Source organism: Brassica rapa, unplaced genomic scaffold, assembly GCF_000309985.2.
Source record: "Brassica rapa cultivar Chiifu-401-42 unplaced genomic scaffold, CAAS_Brap_v3.01 Scaffold0985, whole genome shotgun sequence".
In the NCBI taxonomy this organism is placed as follows: Eukaryota; Viridiplantae; Streptophyta; class Magnoliopsida; order Brassicales; family Brassicaceae; genus Brassica; species Brassica rapa.
In genome coordinates, this window is record NW_022610921.1 from 36,065 (window position 1) to 54,296 (window position 18,232).

An 18,232-nucleotide genomic window follows, 5' to 3' on the forward strand; every position below is an offset into this window, starting at 1 on the left:
GTGTCAGGATTGCGTAATTTGCGCGCCTGCTGCCTTCCTTGGATGTGGTACCCGTTTCTCAGGCACCCTCTCCGGAATCGAACCCTAATTCTCCGTCACCCTTTACCACCATGGTAGGCCACTATCCTACCATCGAAAGTTGATAAGGCAGAAATTTGAATGATGCGTCGCCAGCACTAAGGCCATGCTATCCGTCGAGTTATCATGAATCATCAGAGCAACGGGCAGACCCCGCGTCACCCTTTTATCTAATAAATGCATCCCTTCCAGAAGTCGGGGTTTATTGCACGTATTAGCTCTAGAATTACTACGTTTATCCGAGTAGTAGTTACCATCAAACAAACTATAACTGATTTAATGAGCCATTCGCAGTTTCACAGCCTGAATTCGTGCATACTTACACATGCATGGCTTAATCTTTGAGACAAGCATATGACTACTGGCAGGATCAACCAGGTAGCATTCATAAATCAGGGCAAGACCACGTCATATTCCCCCAAACACATGGAAAGTGGGAACAGATGCAGACTTGACCGTCATCTTTTGTCCGGAGACAAACGTGCTTAACGGGACATAATTTCTTCGAATCTACAGAAGATGTCCGTGGCTGTCCATCAGTACACATATCAGCACACTGGCCCTTCCCGTGGACTCTTTGGGTGATTTTGGCCCATGTGGGCTGTCTGTTCAATACACACAGGACGTCCGTGGGTGTCCGCCAGCACACACAGAACGTCCGTGTGTGTCCGTCAGCACACACAGGACGTCCGTGGCTGTCCGTGTGTGTCCGTGTGAGTCCGTCAGCACACACAGGACATTCGTGGCTGTCCATCAGTACACATATCAGCACGCTGGTCCTTGGACTCAGCATGCTGGCCCTTCTTGTGGACTGTTTGGGTGATTTTAGCCCACGTGGGCTGTCTGTTCAGTACACACAGGACGTCTGTGGGTGTCCGCCAGCACACACAGGACGTCTGTGGCTGTCTGTGACTGTCCGTCAGCACACACAGGACGTTCGTGGCTCTCCGTGTGTGTCTGTGTGTGTCCGTGTGCACACACATGACGTCCGTGGCTGTCCATCAGTACACATATCAGAACGCTGGTCCTTGGACTCAGCATACTGGCCCTTCCCGTGAACTGTTCGGGTGGTTTTGGCCCATGTGCGCTGTCTGTTCAGTACAGACAGGACGTCCGTGGGTGTCCGTCAGCACACACAGGACGTCCGTGTGTGTCCATCAGCACACACAGGACGTCCGTGGGTGTCCATGTGTGTCTGTCAGCACACACAGGACGTCTGTGGCTGTCCATTAGTACACATATCAGCACACTGGCCCTTCCCGTTGACTGTTTGGGTGATTTTGGCCCACGAGGGCTGTCTGTTCAGTACCCACAGGACGTCCGTGGGTGTCCGCCAGCACACACAGGACGTCCGCGGCTCCGTCAGCACACACAAGACGTCCGTGGCAGTCGGTGTGTGTCCGTGTGTGTCTGTGGGTGTCCGCCAGCACACACAGGACGTCTGTGGCTGTCTGTGGCTATCTGTCAGCCCACACAGGACGTCTGTGTGTGTCCGTCAGCACACACAGGACGTCCGTGGCTGTCCATCAGTACACATATCAGCACGTTGGTCCTTGGACTCAGCACCCTGGCCCTTCTTGTAGACTGTTTGGGTGATTTTGGCCCAAGTGGGCTGTCTGTTCAGTACACACAGGACGATCGTGGGTGTCCGCCAGCACACACAGGACGTCCGTGGCTGTCCGTCAGCACACACAGGACGTCCGTGGCTGTCCGTGTGTGTCCGTGTGTGTCCGTCAGCACACACAGGACGTCCGTGGGTGTCCACCAGCACACACAGGACGTCTGTGTGTGTCCGTCAGCACACACAGGACGTCCGTGGGTGTCCGCCAGCACACACAGGACGTCTGTGTGTGTCCGTCAGCACACACAGGACGTCCGTGGCTGTACGTGTGTGTCCGTATGTGTCCGTCAGCACACACAGGACGTCCGTTTCTGTCCATCAGTACACATATCAGCACGTTGGTCCTTGGACTCAGCACGCTGGCCCTTCCCGTGGACTGTTTGGGTGGTTTTGGCCCACGTGGGCTGTCTGTTCAGTACACACAGGACGTCCCTGCGTGTCCGCCAGCACACACAGGACGTCCGTGGCTGTCCGTCAGCACACACAGGACGTCCGTTGTAATAACCATCACAAGCAGATAGAATTTTGTTCGAGAAAATTCTTTAAGATCAGCTTGAAGATTGATCGATCATAATTTAAATAAAAATCGACACGGTGAATTAATCTCTTAACGGGCTATCTTTTGGTCGAAAAACCATCTCTTGATGGTTCTGGTCGAGTGTTAATTATTATTGTCGATTTTTATTCATGCTAGGCGAGTTTATTCCGAGCAGGACGAGATTTGAATGATGAAAAATATTTAGTCAAAACAGTCCGAAAAATATCGACAAAACTCTTAAAATTATTTCTCAACAGTCACATGCCTTGCACCTTCTAGCCTACTTTCTTTCTCAGTAATTAGATCACATGACATGCACCTACTTGCTTACCTGCTTGCTCATTAGATGTCACATGCTGGTCACAAGCTGTTTGCTTCAGCTGCTTGCAGCTTTCTTCTGGTAAGAGAAAGGTGAGCTGCTTGTGCTGAAGCTGGTTGCCACATGTTTCTCCAAACTACCACTTTGTGTAAGGAGAAAACCCTGAGCTGAAGCAACCCCATATGGTATAAAACATCTTCTTCTCTCCTTTGAACGTCCTGTTACTGCAAGAAAAACCAGAGAAAATTCAGAGAGAAAGAGAGAAAGAAAAGAGAAAAATCTGGGAGAAAATTTAGTTGAAAAATTCAGAAAAAAATCAGGGAGGAGAAGTGAGCTTGGACGACCCTTTGTCACCATCCTGTGACTTTAATCAGTGTGTTCTGGTGTGGTTAAGAGCTGATGGTTTGGTGTTCAAGAGATTAGAATCACCCAAGTTCTTTAGCCTTGGATTTTATCGGTAAGAACATATGGGTTTGATGAGATCAGTTTTGCTTGAGCTTCAGTTCTTGTTAGGTAACAAAAATGATTTGGTTTTTTTCTGATCTTTAACCTATCATGGGTATCTTGTCCTGATCAGGTTAGACGTGTGTTCAGATTGAAGTTATATCAACCAAGTTCATCTTAAAGCTTGAGGAAATCGGTAAGCCATAGCTACTAGTTCAGAGAAGTTTTGTTTGGAACAAGTGGAATGATTTGTTAAGCTTCCTGTCATGATTAGTTTTTAAACCTGTATGTGGATTGATCTTGGTTCAGTTATGTCCCTTAGATATTTTTTTAAAGGCTTAGCTGAACTGAATTATCCTTCAACCGAACTGAACTGCTTTGAACTAAGCTGAGTAGAGTTTCTGTTGGAATCAACCTGACTGATCTTGTATCCACACATTCTGAATCGGAGTGAAATGGAGTGTTATTAGTTGAGCTCGAGTCTAGTCTTCCCTAGCCAATCTCATGGAATCAAAGGTGAGTGTAGATAGATGATTGATGAGTAGTGAATGAATATTTTTTGATTGAACGCACTGATTGTAGATGATTGATAGGCTATGTCTCTTGATCAATATTGAATTGGTAAGGTGTTTACTTAGTGTAAACACTTATTAAATATTTATGAATGATCATAGAGGTTTATTCCAAACCTTAGTACTTGTTCTAAAGTACTAATACATATGTATAGTATTAAATATAATTAAGTATGGAAGTAATAATCATGTGAAGTCTTATTATAAACCTGTCTTCCAAAATATTTCTGTATGAATGATGATTACCATGAATTGGTCCTGCGATATGGAACAAGGTCACGAAGACACGATGATGGGGTCGCACCCTGGAGGCCGTGTAACTGCATGCAGCGTTAGATGTTCAATTTTTGAATATCTGATGGCGATGATGGTGATGCTAACTCGCTAGACTCGTTTAGCCTTTGTGGTTTCTCGGGTCTGGTATATATATATATATAAATATGATTATATGAATGATATGAGAGACGGGAATAGGAAGTAAGGTATATGATTAGATTCACAATGATGGAAGGATATTCCTTATATATAAATATCCAAATATGGAATACAATTCCACTGCATACAAATGAAGTTGATTGCTTGAGATATTATTAATATATGTTGGGGTGCGGGACTAGGCTCACTGAGTAAACTAGTTACTCATGACTCATTTGTGATGCAGGTAACCAACAGGCTAGAGACCTTACTCTCGGACGGGAAGGAACATCATTAGCCAGTGGTAGTTTTATTATCCTTGCAAAGTCATTTTGATATATCTTTCGTATAAGATTTGTTGACCGAAAAACCTCGAGGTTAATTTATAACAAATTTTGTAAGATGCTTTTGATTGATATATAAAGAATTTTTTTTTTTAAAGTACGGGTTCCATATAATATTAGTCCTTGTCCGGACGAACTAATTGTCAGGTATTGCTCTGTCGGGTTGAAAAGCCTAGAGTTATATCCGATACGAGCGTTGGTGTTCTTTGGTTGTTGGTCTAAGGCGATCGGAAGTATTTTGAGAACCTCAGATCGACAATCGAGAAACATCGACCGTGTCATTTCCGGTCATCTACGATCGGGGGTGTCACAAAGGTGGTATCAGAGCACGGTTATACGATGCTAGAATGGGACTTGTTTCAAATGTTTTTCGAGTCAAAATGAGTCGCAAGGATAACTAGGATATGCTGGCTTGTTCCTTTTTTTAGGATAGATAGTCATGGGTAGTTACCTAACCGTGATCTTTCATAGCAGAAGCACCGCGACAAGATTGAACGGGTGGACTGTGCTTACCGGTGTTACTATCATTATGCTCGAGTTTCCTACCCTCATGGTCGGGTTCACTACCGCCCTGTTAAGAGTCAGTAACGTCATGCCTTCCTGTCGTTCTTTTTAGTTTTAGTGAAGGATACCAATTCATTAAAGAGATATATGGGACAGAGTTTATACATCGAATACATCTCCGGACTCGTGTGTTATCGATGTCAAGGTGGGCGTTGTTTGTGGTCCAATTCAGAGCGATGAGACTGCACATGATCACCTAGATGCACTTATTCTTCCGGCTTCTCAAGTCTCCAGCTTATGCTGAGACGTACAAGAAACAGAGCCGTACAAGCCTGAATTGTTCAAAATTTGTTTGGAGCTTAGCTTTGGAGGAAGGGATGGTTCAACTGTAGTACAAGACGATGGACACACATGCACCTTTCTGTTGGCAACAGGACATCTTAAAGCTTATGATGGAAAGAAGTAGTGGGACCACAAGATACGGAAGAAGGACTAAACCGTTCAAGGTATACTATGGCTTGAGGAAGATTTGGGATGCAACACTCTGAGAAAAATACTTTCTTCAGAGAGGTGAGATCGATTTGGACAGATTTCAAGAGTTCACGAAGTAGTATTTTATACACAAGGTATGGGACCGATTGAAGATTTAGTTTATGGAGTTGGTACAGTGGGATGTTTCCGCCAGAAGGTTCAGGTCGAGTTAATCATATACAACAATTTCAACATCGAGATATGTGGTCGAGTGAATTTCATTCATCGATTATGGTTTGGAGAATAAACCAAATATCATACGCAAAATCTATGGGAACTTAGCCAAGAATTTTGGAGTAGATAAAAGACCATGGAGTTTCAAAGCTTCGAGGAGATGTTAGAGTATGATGTGAATGTTAAAGAAGCTATTATTTCAGAAGAAGTTAACCAAGTCATGCAGACCGTTTATTTTCCAACCGCTGCAGATCAAAGAATGGTCGTGATTGTCAAAGTTTGGGAAATCCTGGAACGTTTGCATCATTCGCGCTTTGTTGGTTCTTGTGAAGAGTTAGGATTTTAGGTTACTCTTCCTCATGAAGTTACCCGATCTACGTTACCTATACCTAAGATAACACTTGTTGAACTTGTCCGCTTTTCCTTACCGTTAGTCCACATCTAAGTGTTAGGCTATTTGGGTAGAGCCTACACTTTATAGTTGACTGGACCGTCAAAACCCCTGAAAGGTCCAATCACAGGTTTGCTTCTTATCCCATTGTGTGTTGTGTGCATTTTTAAAATTTTATGAATGGTTGAAATAAAAAATAAAAAATTATGTGAATTGTGATCAAGGTGTCGTAAGAGACCTTGGCTATGGATGGAATTCTCCGCCCATATTGTGTTTGATTCGGGAACAACACATGGTTGTAGTTCCTGAGCGATGTCATAGTATTAGAGAGGATTCACTTTTGTGAATTCAAGTCTACTGTTCTTATTTAGAAGTACGGGCTGCCAGTTAAAGTTATGGTATGCCTTTCCCATTCCATAGTACTTCCGTTAGAGCGGTATGTTTCTATCTAGAATGAGATTGGCTATCTAGTTAACGAGCTCAATTAGGATATTAAGTAAAGAAGTCTTTTGAAGAGGACAAGTTATTGTTGGCCTACAATGGTATTCTACGAAGTGTTCGAGTATCACTCAAATCAGTCTGGCGTGTTCAAGAACTTTTGGGAAAAGGTGAAGAAGTGTACTCTAGTAACTTGATCGTTTAAAAAGTAGAATATGAAAAGGAGTAGAGTAGAAGACAGTCTGATAAATCAGGGAAGATGAAGATGTGTTTAAGGCATTGAAAGGATGTTCGACATCTAAAAAAAAAAGTAACATGTTCAGTAATCTTGTTGAACCTGGATTCACTGCAATAGCCTAGGGATTTCACCAAGTGGTTCTTGTCAAGTTCTAGTAGTAGTTAGAAGATTATGAAGAGCGTTTCAGATAAATCAGAAGTGTAAAGAATACTGTAAGTGAAATCATCCTTGGAATGGGTGAGTGTGTTTATTTGAGAGTAGCACCCCTGGTCCGAATCATGTTGGCGTGATTGATCATGCATGTTCTTGTTTGATTGTTGCACGGTTAATCAAGTTAACATCGACCAGATTGGAGATGTTACATTCACGTATGACACATCACCTCACGTTCCAAACTTCATGTTGTTGTTATGGGTGAGAGCCAGATAGAAAAGGTTGAGAAGTGATAGTCTACAGATACAAGATTGTTAGAAAAAATATGCAGACCGCATTTGACAGGAATTGTGCAGAATAAAGAATTTGGTTATCTTGAAAGTGGCCGCTAAGAAAAGAAAGGATCGGTTGGGGGAATCAAGGGATCGACCATGAGTTGTTTTGATATGGGCAGATTAAGATAAGGTCAGATCTAATATCCAGAACTCCTTTCAGAGACTGTTCAGTAAAGAGTGTACAACTACGTTTTTAGAATTCAGGGACGAATTCTTTTGAGGGGGAAAGAATGTAATAACCCACACAAGCAGATAGAATTTTGGTCGAGAAAATTATTTAAGATCAGTTTGAAGATTGATCGATCAGAATTTAAATAAAAATCGACACGGTGAATTAATCTCTCGACAGGCTGTCTTTTGGTTGAAAAACCATCTCTTGATGGTTCTGGTCGAGTGTTAATTATTATTGTCGATTTTTATTCATGCTAGGCGAGTTTATTCAGAGCAGGACGAGATTCAAATGATAAAAAATATTTAGTCAAAACAGTCCGAAAAATATCGACAAAACTCTTAAAATTAGTTCTGAACAGTCACATGCCTTGCACCTTCTAGCCTACTTGCTTTCTCAGTAATTAGGTCACATGACATGCACGTACTTGCTTACCTGCTTGCTCATTAGAAGTCACATGCTGGTCACAAGCTGTTTGCTTCAGCTGCTTGAAGCTTTCTTTTTGTAAGGGAAAGGTGAGCTGCTTGTGCTGAAGCTGGTTGCCACATGTTTCTCCAAACTACCACTTTGTGTAAAGAGAAAACCCTGAGCTGAAGCAACCCCATATGGTATAAAACATCTTCTTCTCTCCTCTGGACGTCCTGTTACTGCAAGAAAAACCAGAGAGAAAGAAAAGAGAAAAATTAGTTGAAAAATTCAGAAAAAAATCAGGGAAGAGAAATGAGCTTGGACGACCCTTTCTCACCATACTGTGACTTTAATCGGTGTGTTCTGGTGTGTTTAAGAGATGAAGGTTTGGTGTTCAAGAGTTTAGAATCACCCAAGTTCTTTAGCCTTGGATTTTATCGGTAAGAACATATGGGTTTGATGAGATCAGTTTTACTTGAGCTTCAGTTCTTGTTAGGTAACCAAAACGATTTGGTCTGTTTCTGATCTTGAACCTATCATGGGTATCTTGTCCTGATCAGGTTAGACGTGTGTTCATATAGAAGTTTATATCAACCAAAGTTCATCTTAAAGTTTGAGGAAATCGGTAAACCATAGCTACTAGTTCAGAGAAGTTTTGTTTGGAACAAGTGGAATGATTTGTTAAGTATCCTGTCCAGATTAGTTTTTAAACCTGTATGTGGATTGATCTTGTTTCAGTTATGTCCCTTTGATATTTTTTTAAAGGCTTAGCTGAACTGAATTATCCTTCAACCAAACTGAACTGCTTTGAACTTAGCTGAGTAGAGTTTCTGTTAGAATCAACCTGACTGATCTTGTATCCACACATTCTGAATCAGGAGTGAAATGGAGTGCTATTAGTTGAGCTCGAGTCTAGTCTTCCCTAGCCAATCTCATGGAATCAAAGGTGAGTGTAGATAGATGATTGATGAGTAGTGAATGAATATTTTTTGATTGAATGACTGATTGTAGATGATTGATAGGCTATGTCTCTTGATCAATATTGAATTGGTAAGGTGTTTACTTAGTGTAAACACTTATTAAATATTTATGAATGATCATAGAGGTTTATTCCAAACCTTAGTACTTGTTCTCAAGTACTAATAGATATGTATATTATTAAATATAATTAAGTACGGAAGTATTAATCATGTGAAGTCTTATTATAAACCTGTCTTCCAAAATATTCCCGTATGAATGATGATTACCGTGAATTGGTCCTGCGATATGGAACAAGGTCATGAAGAGTTTCTGTTAGAATCAACCTGACTGATCTTGTATCCACACATTCTGAATTAGGAGTGAAATGGAGTGTTATTAGTTGAGCTCGAGTCTAGTCTTCCCTAGCCAATCTCATGGAATCAAAGGTGAGTGTAGATAGATGATTGATGAGTAGTGAATGAATATTTTTTGATTGAACGACTGATTGTAGATGATTGATAGGCTATGTCTCTTGATCAATATTGAATTGGTAAGGTGTTTACTTAGTGTAAACACTTATTAAATATTAATGAATGATCATAGAGGTTTATTCCAAACTTTAGTACTTGTTCTCAAGTACTAATAGATATGTATATTATTAAATATAATTAAGTACGGAAGTATTAATCATGTGAAGTCTTATTATAAACATGTCTTCCAAAATATTCCCGTATGAATGATGATTACCGTGAATTAGTCCTGCGATATGGAACAAGGTCATGAAGACACGATGATGGGGTCGCACCCTGGACGCCGTGTAACTGCATGCAGTGTTAGATGTTCAATTTTTGAATATCTGATGGCGATGATGGTGATGCTAACTCGCTAGACTCGTTTAGCCTTTGTGGTTACTCTGGTCTGGTATATATATATATGATTATATGAATGATATGAGAAACGGGAATAGGAAGTGAGGTATATGATTAGATTCACAATGATGTAAGGATATTCCTTATATATAAATATCCAGATATGGAATACAATTCCACTGCATACAAATGAAGTTGATTGCTTGAGATATTATTAATATATGTTGGGGTGCGGGACTAGGCTCACTGAGTAAACTAGTTACTAATGACTCATATGTGATGCAGGTAACCAACAGGCGGGAGACCTTACTCTAGGACGGGAAGGAACATCATTAGCCAGCGGTAGTTTTATTATCCTTGCAAAGTCATTTTGATATATCTTATGTATAAGATTTGTTGATCGAAAACCTAGAGGTTAATTTATAACAAATTTTGTAAGATGCTTTTGATTGATATATAAAGACTGTTTTTTTTAAAGTACGGGTTCCATATGATATTAGTCCTTGTCCGGACGAACTAACTATCAGGTATTGCTTAGTCGGGTTAAAAAGCCTAGAGTTATATCCGATAGGAGCGTTGGTATTCTTTGGTTGTTTGTCTAAGGCGATCGGAAGTATTCTGAGAACCTCAGATCGACAATCGAGGAACATCGACCGTGTCATTTCCGGTCATCTACGATCGGGGGTGTCACATCCGTGGCTGTCCGTGTGTGTCTATCAGCACAAACAGGACGTCAGTGGCTGTCCATCAGTACACATATCAGCACGCTGGTCCTTGGACCCAGCACGTTGGCCCTACCTGTGGATGGTTCGGGTGATTTTGGCCCACGGGAGCTGTCTGTTCAGTACACACAGGACGTCTGTGGGTGTTTGTCAGCACACACAGGACGTCCGTGTGTGTCCGTCAGCACACACAGGACATCCGTGGCTGTCCGTGTGTGTCCGTGTGTGTCCGTCAGCACACACAGGACGTCTGTGGCTGTCCATCAGTACACATATCAGCACGCTGGTCCTTGGACTCAGCACGCTGGCCCTTCCCCTGGACTGTTTGGGTGATTTTGGCCCATGTGGGCTGTCTTTTCTGTACACACAGGACGTTCGTGGGTGTCCGCCAGCACATACAGGATGTCCATGGCTGTATGTGGCTGTCCGTTAGCACACACATGACGTCCATGGCTGTCTGTGTGTGTCTGTCTGTGTCCGTGAGTGTCCGCCAGCACACGTAGGACGTCTGTGGCTGTTCGTCAGCACACACAGGACGTCCGTGGCCGTCTGTGTGTGTCCTTGGATGTCTGCCAGCACACACAGGACGTCTGTGGCTGTCCGTGGCTATCCGTCAGCACACAGAGGACGTCCGTGTGTGTTCGTCAGCAAACCTACGACGTTTGTGGCTGTCTGTGTGTGTCCGTCAGCACACACAGGACGTCCGTGGCTGTCCATCAGTATACATATCAGCACGCTGGTCCTTGGACTCAGTACTTTGGCTGTCGCATCCCTGTCCTGGGATCTTGACATAGGGCCTAGACGTTTCGATAGAAACGTGACTGCCTTGGTTCAGATCAAGAGAATTGATCGTGAACAAGGTGGGATGAGTGAAATGATCAGAATGGATCATGGGAAATCTCAGTCTATGTCAATAAATAGACCAAAGGAATTAGACGGATTGAATAGGATGAAGAGAACAAGCTAGGACGAGTTAGACGATAGCTGGACGAAGTGAACGAGTAGCTCGGTTAGCTAAATGAAGCTAAACTAAGTTCTCTCTAGCTCGATCCAAACTAAGTCAGCTCCACTAGCTGGACTACTAGCTCACTCAGCTGGGTCAGCTGGGAGCCAGCTCATCTCAGCTACACGGACTGTCAAGTTTCGGGACGATGGTCTGGGTCCGGGTCAGTGGCGGGCCATGAGGTCCGGCCATGTGGTCCATGAGTCGTTGAGCTCTTGTGGGCAGGCCGTGGGCTTGGGTACCAAGTCTGGGCTTGGGTTGGACGTGCCTATAATGTCTGGAACCTTCCATTTCTGAACAGGTACGATCTGGACCGTTGATTATAATTGATGGCCAAGATCTGTCCCAAAAGGGTGCTTCGAAGAGATGTGTCCCTTCGCACATGACCTTTGGTTGCCTATATAAAGGATGCACGACCAAATATCAATTCATTCATTCTCATTCTGTCTCATTCTGTCTGAAACAAAGGACACACGTCCTAAACAAAGGGATCCCCCAATGAGAAATGAGGATCCAAGCCGGAAGGGCAGAATCCGGGATCAAAGCAATAAGGGCACGATCAGGTTCATGGTGAGTATGGCTTTAGCCATATGAGGCCGTGGATTTTATATGTCACTAAGGCCAATAGGAAGACCTATTCCTGGAGGGAAATAGGCGCCAAGGACCAAGGGTCCAAGGGTGGTTAGCCGAGAGACGAATTGACCGATTGGTAAGGGCTATAGCGGCTGTGAGTGGTTCTATCTCTGTCTCTTTATATTATTATGTCTATATGATATATTTATATGGAACGTGATTGTTAACTATGTTACCACGTCATAGACCCCGGGATCATGGTTGGTTACGTTGATTGCTAACCATTGCCGAAAGGTTGGATCAAAACGGTACTAGTCGCCAAAGGTTGCGTGTTTCCAAGGGTCATGAGTTACCAAACATTGTTAGATACCAAAGGATGCAAGTAAACAAGAGGTACGAGATACCAAGGGTTGAAAGTATCAAAGGGTACGAGGACCAAAGGGTACCAATGACCAAAGAGTGCATCGTTATCCCAAGGAAGCAATGTATCGTGATCCAAGATCTGCGATCATGTCGTGATCCAAGAGGTACGAACGTGTCGTGATCCAAGAGGTACGAACGTGTCGTGATCCAAGAGGTACAAACGTATCATGATCCATCGGATGTGAACGGGTCGTGACCGAAAGGGTACGAATGGGTCGGGACTGAAAGGGTACAAACGGAACGGGACCGAAAAGGGTACGAGTGATTCGATGGTCACAAGGACACCACATGCATTATGTTGGGCATAGACCCACATGATGGCAATGGGTTGTCATATAGGTCAATACATGAGTGTAAGGAAATAGCAAAGGCCTTAAGGGCTAGTGCAATCCGTACAACATGATTGATGTATGAACCATAATCCATGGTCAATGGATGGATGGTTCTGGCCGTAGAGGCTAAGTGGGATATCTTAACATCAACCTCGGGTTGGTAAGTAGGATAGGCGCCATATGCCTTATGTAGGGTGTAGACCCACATGATGGCAATGGAAGGCCGATAATATCAGTACATGCTAAGTGGACGATGGCTTATCAAGTCTAGTGGTCGGATCATGTTTCATGACGATGGTTCGATGGCCGAACACTAGTATGGATACTCACGTTGCCGGAGTAAGAGTATTGATGTGATGCTTCTTGATGTAAACGTTGGTGTTGATAACTTCGGGATTGGCTAAGAGTCATGACGAAGTGTATGGCTAGTATTATGTGTCGTAGACCATAAGTACTAAGCCCGAGACTTCCTGGACGAATCAGTGATCATCTTCATTGATGATATCCTGATTTACTCCAAGGATGAGGAATCTCATCGGAAACACCTGAGAGCCGTGCTGGAACGATTACGGGAACACAAGCTCTATGCAAAACTCAGTAAATGCAGTTTTTGGCAGAAGAGCATTTGGTTTCTCGGCCACATTGTGTCCGGTGAGGGCGTCTCGGTGGATCCAGAGAAGATCAGGGCAATCAAGGATTGGCCTCGACCACGCAGTGCCACGGAAGTCAGGAGCTTCCTAGGGCTGGCAGGTTATTATAGAAAGTTTGTGAAAGGATTCGCAAGCTTGGCTCAGCCTATGACACGGTTGACCGGGAAGGACGTTAAGTTCACATGGTCTGAGGAGTGTGGGAAATGTTTTTCCGCGCTTAAGGACATGCTGACTAGCGCACCCATTCTGGTTCTTCCAGAGGCCGACCAACCCTATGTGGTTTATACGGACGCGTCCATAACAGGACTAGGTTGCGTATTAACCCATCATGGGAAGGTCATCGCCTATGCGTCAAGGCAGTTGAGAAACCATGAGGGAAACTACCCCACCCATGACCTTGAAATGGCTGCGGTAGTGTTCGCCTTAAAGATTTGGCGATCATCCTTGTATGGTGCCAAGGTTCAGATACTTACGGACCATAAGAGTCTTAAGTATATATTCACCCAGCCTGAGTTAAACTTAAGGCAGAGAAGGTTGATGCAGTTTGTAGCTGATTACGATCTGGATATCACCTATCATCCGGGAAAGGCTAATATGGTCGCAGATGCCTTGAGCCGGAGAAGGGCCGACGTATCAGCCGAACGAGAAGCGGATGACCTGGACGATACGGTTCGTGCCCTACGGTTGAACGCATCGACCAAAGAGTCTGAACCACTCGGATTAGAGGCGGTCAATCAGGCCGACCTGCTTACCCGAATTCGGTTGGCTCAAGGTCAGGACGAGAACCTAAACAAGGTTGCTCAGAATGATAGGACGGAGTACCAAACTGCAAAGGATGGTACAATCCTAGTAAACGGTCGGATCAGTGTTCCTAATGATAGGAGTCTAAAGGAAGAGATTATGAGGGAGGCTCATAAATCCAGATTCTCGGTTCATCCTGGTGCGACCAAGATGTACCAGAACCTTAAGAAGTTCTATCATTGGATCCGTATGAAGGCCGATGTCGCGGAATGGGTGGCCAAGTGTTCCACTTGCCAACTCATCAAAGCAGAACATCAAGTGCCTAGTGGGTTATTACAAAGCTTGCCTATTCCAGAATGGAAATGGGATCACATCACAATGGACTTTGTGACTGGGTTCCCTACCACGAGGAATAAGAAAGATGCGGTTTGGGTTGTGGTTGATCGCCTAACCAAATCAGCACACTTCCTGGCTATCAAAAAGTCGGATGGGGTAGATCAGATTGTACGTAAGTACATTGATGAGATCGTCCGACTACATGGTGTGCCGGCAAGCATAGTTTCAGATAAGGATTCAAGATTCACATCTTACTTCTGGAAGGCTTTCCAAAAAGCTTTAGGAACAAGAGTGAACATGAGTACAGCCTATCACCCACAGACAGATGGACAGTCTGAACGTACGATCCAGACATTGGAAGATATGTTGCGAGCATGTGTTCTAGACTGGGGTGATTCCTGGGAGAAACATCTACCTCTGGTAGAATTTGCTTACAATAATAGCTTCCATAGTAGTATTGGCATGTCGCCATACAAAGCTCTGTATGGGCGTCCATGCAGGACACCCTTATGCTGGACCCAAGTTGGGGAACACAGCATGATTGGTCCGGAGATTGTCAAAGAGACAACCGAAAAGATCAAGTTTTTGAGGGACAAGATGAGACAGGCACAAGATCGCCAAAAGAACTATGCAGATCAAAGAAGGAAAGATCTCGAGTTCCAAGTAGGTGACTTGGTGTATCTCAAAATGATTACCTTCAAAGGACGAGTCCGGATCTCCGGAAGACGGAAGTTAGATCCAAGATACTTGGGGCCATTCAAGGTCATTGAAAGAGTTGGGATGATGGCCTATAAGTTGGACTTGCCGGCCAAGATGGACGCATTCCATAATGTGTTCCACGTCTCCCAACTTCGGAAATGTTTGACGGACCAAGACATCGCTCTTCCTGCCATTCCAGACGATCTTGGTAAGAACCTAACCTTGGAAACGAGGCCAGTTCGAATCATATATAGGATGGAAAAAGCAACAAGGAAGAAGACGGTCCAGATGGTCAAGGTCGTCTGGGACTGTAATGGTGAGGATATAATCACTTGGGAAACCGAAGCTAGAATGAAAGCAGAGTACCCAGAATGGTTGGATCAGTTTGTTTCCGAGGAAGCATTCGATTCGGATTCGAGGACGAATCCATCCCAAGGGGGGGGGGAGACTTGTCACGCCCCCAATCCTGAGTAGGATTGTTGGGACGGCCATGGTTCGAGGAAACGTGCAAGCCAGTCTTAGGACATCAAGGCAAGCGTTCCATGGTCGAGAAAGAAGGTTAAGGACATAAGGAAACTTAGACTTAACCTTATACAAGCTAAGAGACAGCTAGGACGAGTAAGACGGTAGCTGGACGAAGTGGACGAGTAGCTCGGCCAGCTCAATGAAGCTAGGTTCAGTTCACTACAGCTCAGTCCCTACTAAGTCAGCTCCACTAGCTGGACTACTAGCTCACTCAGCTGAGGCAGCTGAGAGTCAGCTCATCTCAGCTAGACGGACTGTCTGGGCTTTAGGCCGATGGTCCGGGTCCGGGTCAGTGGCGGGCTGTGAGGTCCGGCCATGAGGCCATGGGCTGTTGGGTCTTAGGACAAGGCCGTGGGCTAAAGTCCAGGAGGCTTGGGGCGTGGGTTGGGCTTGTGGCCGACCCCAAACCCAATCAGAAAGGGCGAAGGGATGCATGTGGCCGAAAGGGGACAACCCTTGGCCGATGGTGCCCATTCGCTAGCAAGTCATGCCTGTTCGTGGGGCAAGACTTACCCCCTCGTTTTCTATAAATATGAGGGCTCTCTGGTCGATTTCATTATCCAATTCCAGAGTAAAATACTCAGAGAAAACCGTAGAGAGAAAGAAAGAGAGAAAGAGAGAGTTCCGGCCAAGAGAAAGGCCGATTGTGGTGGTGTTGTGTTCCGGCGACTCTGATCGTTTGAGAACTAACTCCGGTCAAGAATGGAAGATCAAGACAAGGAGAAGAGCATGGAGAACCCAGACGTGGTTCACAAGGTATGTGATGGGCCGTGGCTCCATCAGACCGAACGGACGGTCCATGCGACCGCACCGCGGCTCTGCTCGGTTCCTAAGTCCCATCCGGCTCTCCTTATCTGTTTCAATTCGTTTCTCTTCTCTTCTCTCTGGTAAAACACGAAAGGTTGTGTTGGTTGAGTCCAAGGGAAACGTCCCTAGGCTTTGGCCGAACATAATCAAAACGCTAGCCTAGACACGGGTCGGTTAGTGGGATGATCCGATCGCACCAAGATTGGGCGGTTAGGACGAACGGTTGGGAATGACCCAAAGGGCACGAGTTGTCAAGAGTCACGAGTGTCCAAGAGGCACGAATGGCCAAAGGGTACATGTTCCAAACGGTGTCTTTCGGGACTGGTTAGGACCGATCCTTATGGATCAGCCTATGGCTTGTCTAGTCAAGACAAGGTCACGGTTTGTCTAAGCCAAGGTGGAGTCTCAAGGTTTGACCGGTTGCTAAGCCTTCCGGATTAGGCTTGAGGCTTACTCGGCCGATTGGATCCAGGCCTAAGGCCGGATCAGGTAAGGGAGTCCGTTGGGCCATCGAGTCGGACTCGATTGGCCGGTTGCACCTAGATTCTATCCGGTTAGATGGATTGGTCTTTGGGGACGATCCGGATCTGTTCGTGTGTTCTGTTTATCTATTCTGGACTATCTTTCTGATTCTAAGTCAAGGGGTGGTTGGTTGAATGACTTAGGATACGGTAGGTAGGTTCATACGTTTTATGATTATGTTGACTGAGGTTTATCTAAGTTCTAGGAACCAAGCCAAGCATTGTAGAATCAATCCGTTCTATTCTCGGTTATGGTTAATGCTTATATGGTTGTGGTTTCAGGAACTAAGGATGGTTCTGGTCAAGCCAAAAAGCCGTGAAGGCTCGGTCAGTGAGAGGCTGTGTAACGTGTGGTTAGATTATACTAGGGATGAACTAGTGATTGTCTATGAGACTGTTAAGAAGTTGTGTATTGAATCTCATGTTTCTAAGTAATACAAAGTTTATACATTGTTATTCCGCTGTGCAATCTGTTCCTTTGTTTATGAACCTCATATTCGAATAAGACTTAGCAAATAAAAAACTTAAAATGGATCAAACGAGCAAAGAAATTAATAAGTAAGCATTCGTATCCAGTTGGGTCAAGAGACCAGGAACGGGTCTTACAGGCTTAATCTTTGAGACAAGCATATGACTACTGGCAGGATCAACCAGGTAGCATTCATAAATCAGGGCAAGACCACGTCATATTCCCGCAAACAAATGGAAAGTGGGAACAGATGCAGACTTGACCGTCATCTTTTGTCCGGAGACAAACGTGCTTAGCAGGACAGAATTTTTTCGAGTCACCACCATAATATTTTCGTAACCGAGATCTCGGCAAACAGCTTATTCACCTTTGCGAACAATGCATAAATTATGCAAAGACGCAAGGATCACAAGGGCCGGCTTATGTGTTCATGATTTCCCCACTAAAGGAGATGCCGCAAACAACATTTTAAGCAAAGCTTAACAATTCCGTCCAGATAGGTACGCAACACAGGCCCCGGATCAGTTCAACAAGCATAAAACTATGCTAGTGAAGAAACTGAGGAGGATAGTTGGTCTGTAGTTGGGTGCGCGAGCACAGAGCCTACAAACACTAGCTATCCAATCATCACTCATACGCCGAATGTTCATTTTCCCTGCTAACATCAATCTTTCCAACCACTCTTGAGATGTAATCAAAAGAGCAACTGGAAGACGGATGAAACCAGGCCAATACCACACAAGCGCGAAAATTTGAAGTTAGGGGCAAAACGGTCCGCCTGAAATGTTACCGGAAAATTCACCGGAGACAATCCGGCCATCGACCTCAACCCAGCCATCAATAGTGTTGGACCGAGCAGTCGAACACTACATACCCCTTCGGGTACTGAGGATAGGCTCAGAAGAGTGCTTACCCCTTATATAGACAAAAC

At 44.5% G+C, this 18,232-nt stretch overlaps 1 long non-coding RNA gene across 1 annotated transcript; it reads left to right on the forward strand.

Moving 5' to 3' along the window:
- Nucleotides 1-343: 343 nt before the first annotated feature.
- Nucleotides 344-17,836, forward strand: LOC117131483. Its single transcript, XR_004454651.1, has 2 exons — nt 344-456; nt 17,487-17,836. It is a non-coding gene; the product is annotated as an uncharacterized LOC117131483 (long non-coding RNA).
- Nucleotides 17,837-18,232: the final 396 nt, after the last annotated feature.